This window comes from Coffea arabica, chromosome 8e (assembly GCF_036785885.1).
Source record: "Coffea arabica cultivar ET-39 chromosome 8e, Coffea Arabica ET-39 HiFi, whole genome shotgun sequence".
NCBI classification, from domain to species: Eukaryota; Viridiplantae; Streptophyta; class Magnoliopsida; order Gentianales; family Rubiaceae; genus Coffea; species Coffea arabica.
Window position 1 is genome coordinate 28,162,424 of NC_092324.1, and position 5,075 is coordinate 28,167,498.

Genomic DNA, 5,075 nt, shown 5'->3' on the forward strand with positions numbered 1-5,075 from the left:
TTTAAAAATGAAAACAATAAAAAATCAGTAGCTGGAGAGAGAAACAAGTGTATACCACAAATGCCCTCATTATCTTGGGTTAGAAAGCTAATCTGATGTGAAGAAAAAGGAGGGAATTCAAGAAGAATGAAACTTGAGGGGATGTAAGTGAGACCAATGCATTCATTGAGGTGTGAACGTCAGTAGTGAACAAAATGGAAGGCAACGGCTCTTTCTGGCAGTCAGTTCATCTTCCTTCTTTGTACGTCTCTTCTTGGGCTTGGCACTGGATGAATTGTGTTCAACTGAATCCTTTCCATTTGTTCCTTCTGAGTCATAATTTGAAGATTTAGTCATTCCATCCACCTTAACTTCAACTTCATCACCAATATGCTTATTAGCTATCTCAATGTCTAAAAATGAAAATCTCCTGAAATTGCATAAAAACCTGTTGATTGAACCAGAAAGTTGTCTTCTTTGGGATGCAAACAATCAAGAGCAGTAACAAGGAGTTCAGAGAGTATTTCAGCCGAAGACGCCTTAATATCCTTCACTTTGCCAAGCATAACAGAGCAATTAGTAGATCTATGTGGCCCAGCTTTCCACGATTTCTTATCACCATTTGATTGTCCTACTCCTCCACCCCATAAGGAAGAAGCGCAACAGCCACAATCCTTCCTTCTTCATTCAAAATATTATATGTTGATGCAGCATTTCTCTGCAATATGAGGAAAATAAGAAACTGGAAAAACTTATGCCAGGCCAACACAAGTGCAGAAGAGAAGCAAAAATTGACAAAAAATGCTTCACCAAAATTTGCTGTCTAAGAATAAACTACTGCCGGTTCAAGTAGATTGAGATACACAAAAGGCTAAGTCATCAAGGTATGAGCCAAATCTCTATGTCCACAGACAACACTGCTATGCATGTTACAGATATTAAGACATCAAGGAAGCACAAAACTCATACTGGAAGGCACTGTAGAATGCAAGCAAAACATCCAGATAGAATCTTGTTAAAAGATGTAGATATAAACACATGAAATCTGGAAGGGTGCTGGTTGTATGAATGAACGTTTGAAGAAATTCATGAGTTATAATGAGTTTGCATTAAGCCTGATTGTATAATCTTTATCAATCATTGATTAAATCCATCTGCATTTACTATGAAACCAGAACAAGTTTACAAACAGTAATTTACCATCTGTAAGAAAACCAAAGCAGTACACTTACCGAATCAATTGCTTCAAGTTTCATGCCCATAGACCGAATAAATTGCCGAAGGTCAGGACTTACTGGCTGGATATGCCTCCCACAACCAAGAATTAATATTCCTGATATCATCAGCAGATATAGAAATTAACAACTGAATGAAAAAATCTTATGGCAAAAAAGTGATTCACTGAAACTAATTTACTACTACTACTTCAATAGGATCACATCTGTCGACAGGTTCACCAAATCTGTCAAAAGGTGCGCACAAGACACTAGTGTGTAAATCTTGTTTCCAGTTCAGAACTAGTACAAGAGCTGATCAAAGATCAAAAAAAAAAAAGCTGCTCAACCCCAACATTAAAATAAATTTGTGGTTTGTAACAATGAGTGCACGCTTTGTTCAATGTCAATAGAAGGAAAGGGCTATAGGCCCAATGAAAGATTTCAGGAAAACCAAAACTAAGCCAAAAAAAAAATGTCTGAGAGGCATTCCTTTGGCGAAATTCTTCAAGAAAGGCCCTGAGAGACTGAACAAACTCTGGAAAATCTATCTCCTCAAGCGCCTTGAAAACATCCTCGGCATTTATTATCTGCCTATTCGACTCCTTGCATATATCATTTGCAGCTGCGGTGAGGTGGTGGATGAAGATGCGACCACTTTCAGAGAAGGCCTGCAGGGCTTCGCGGAAAACGGAGATTTCAGACTCGGCAGAGAGCTGAGAGAGCTTATCTTTCACCAGCCGCAGGACAATTGTCTTCGGCAGCTCCTCTAATTCCCTAGCCGTCGATTCCGTCACCGTCGTCACTTCACCATTCTCCTTCGCTTTCTCTTTCTCTCTCTCTTTTTCCACCATTCCTACATAAACGTATTACACACGTGCTCTCTGCTACTCTAATTTATTGTTAATTACATTAATTGTGTTTATAACTAACTTAACTAAATTTTTTGAGATAATCACGAAATATTAGCAACCTTGTGAGGGTATTTAAGTCTTTTTGACACCAATGATGTAAGAAATGAAACCTACTAATCTGACAAGGGAGGTTTGTGGAATTTCAGAAACCACAGGGGAGGGGAGTGAAACTGTCAGAAACCTCAGGGGAGGTATCTGAAATTATCCCTAAAATTTATTAAAGGTCTAAAATGCAGATGCAATATGTATATATATATATTATTATATATTTTTTTATTTTATTTTTATTTTTTATTTTTTTTAAGGTTCTCACATCCTCCCCCCCTTAAATGAATTTTGTCCTCAAAATTCTCACCTTCTAAAGAAATAATTCGGGGTATTTTCTCTGCATATCCTCTTCCAGTTCCCAAGTTGCCTCCTTTATTCCATGATTTCTCCACAGAACATTCACCAAAGGAATTTTCTTACTTCTCAATTCTTTCTCTTCTCTTTCCAAAATCTTAACTGGTCCTTCCTCATATGCTAGCGACTCATCCACCTCAATTTCTTCCAATTGCAACACATGGCTTGGGTCGGGGTGATATTTCTTGAGCATAGAAACATGAAATACATTGTGGATCTTGGTCATGCTTGCAGGCAACCTCAACTGGTACGCCACTTTACCGATTCGTTTCAAAATTTCAAAAGGTCCAATATATCTCGGCTTTAGCTTCTTATCCTTTTTGGACACTACTCCGCCCTTCAAGGGTTTAACTCTTAGGAAAACTTTGTCTTCCACTTCGAATTCCAAATCTTTTCTCCTTGTGTCGGCGTAGCTCTTTTGTCGACTCTGGGCAGTTTGAAGCCTTTCTCTAATTAGTTTCACTTTCTCATGAGCTTCTTCCATCCAAGGTATAGCCGTTGTGTCTAAAATTTTCTTCTCTCCTACTTCATCCCAATGAATCGGAGATCGACGCCTTCTCCCATACAATGCCTCATAAGGTGCCATTTGAATCGAGGCGTGATAGCTGTTATTATAGGCAAATTTCACTAAGGTCATATACTGACTCCATTTACCTCCAAAATCCAATATACACGACCTCAGCATATCCTCCAAAGTCTGAATTGTCTTTTCTGACTGCCCGTCTGTTTGGGGATGATAAGCAGTACTAAATTTTAACTTGGTTCCCAATGTCTCTTGAAATTTCTGCCAGAAACGTGAAACAAACCTTGGATCTCGATCAGACACAATGCTTATAGGGATACCATGCAATCTCATGATCTCTTCTGTGTACAACTTGGCCAGTTTCTCCAAAGAAAAGCTCATGCTCACAGGTAGAAAATGTGCGGACTTGGTAAGCCTGTCAACTATCACCCAAACCGCATCAAATCCTTTTTGACTTCGAGGCAATCCCGTTATAAAATCCATGGTTATGTGTTCCCATTTCCATTCGGGAATTTCTAGTGGCTGTAATAGACCAGAGGGTTTCTGATGTTCAGCTTTTACTTGTTGGCATATCAGACATTTCTGTACAAATTCTGCCACGTCCTTTTTCAAACCGTCCCACCAGTATAACTCTTTCACATCGTGGTACATTTTGTTCACTCCTGGGTGTATAGTATACCTCGATCAATGTGATTCTTCTAGAATTCTCCTCCTTAACCTTTCATCAACTGGAACCACAATTCGATTTCGAAACCTTAATGTGAGAACCCATAAATTTTCTCATTTTCTAGGTTTTATTCTATTTAATGGCATGTTTTTCTGTATTTTCTTTATTAGGAAAATTTTTTGGATAATTTTTATGAGTAAATATGGTTTTTAGATGATTTTTCTAGTATCGGTTAGTTTTTGAGAAATTAAGAACGTATATCGGACATGGGACCCGCTAGTGCGAAAAGTTCGGTAAAATTCGGCCAATTGGGTTAAGTTTTGTATACATGGTTTATTTTACTAGATGCTAAGAGATAATTAGAGGATACCATATGGATGAGTGTCGCGCCCCATTTTTTGATAAAATGAATAAATGGTTTAAAATGTATTTTTCGATTCAATTTGTGATTGGAAAATGAATTGTGATTTAAAAGAAAAATGGGTCTAAATGGGGGTTTGGGAATGCGACGATTTGACCCAAAATTATAGTTTAAAAAAGGTTTTTAAAACTAAATACGGAGTCGCCACTTGGTAATGAGTTAAGGTGTACCAAGTCACCTAAAAAATGTATTTTTAAAAAAAATAGGAAAAAGTAGTGAGAAACCCTTTTTAAACGACTCCTAGTCTACGTAAACCAAAGAAAAAGGTTCGGGAGTCACATTTGACAAAGGGGAAGGCAAGGATAAAATCCAAGGCACCCCTTTGACCTAGCCAAGGCTAGTTGCATGATTTAATCAAAGATTTTCTTGTTTTAACCAAAGAATTTATTACATTTGGATGCACTACATGAATGCAAACCCTAGACCTAGGGGTATTGGGGGAAATTTCTCTTCAAAGGTTGAGTGGTACCAATCACATTAATTGTGAAGCCCAATAACGATCCTTTGAAGAAGTCACGAATAATGCGAGTGGGATGCAAATGAATGGAATGCATGTATGCAATGTGAGGACATGAGTTTGAAAAAGTAATAATAAACAATAAAAATGTAAAGGAAAATGTGCACGTGAGTGGGCAAGGTACGGTATGTGAAATGAGAATATGAAGTGCATGTGTGCAAGTGATGATAAAAGTGTTCGTGTGCAAGTGAAGAAACACAAAGGTGCTCGTGTGCAAAATGGGAGGAAAAATGAAAGTGTGATGAGGGTATAAAATGGTAGAGTGGATTTAAAAATGCATGAGCCTAGGGAATTCATGCACATTGGGTACGGGGAGACCTAAATCGTGACTCAATTTGCCCTTTTATAGAGGGAATACAAGCGTGCTAAGGCTTATAAAAAGCCACACTCGTCTATATCCCATATTTAAGGGGACTCTCAAGCAAATGAACCCCTATA

General features: G+C 38.0%; 1 long non-coding RNA gene across 1 annotated transcript; it reads right to left on the reverse strand.

Annotated features, from left to right (window-relative positions):
- LOC113703166 (uncharacterized) lies at positions 1–608 on the reverse strand. The gene is made up of 2 exons (XR_011819748.1): positions 428–608; positions 1–308 (listed from the first exon to the last, which is right to left on the reverse strand). It is a non-coding gene; the product is annotated as an uncharacterized lncRNA (long non-coding RNA).
- Between the last annotated feature and the right edge of the window lie 4,467 nt (positions 609–5,075).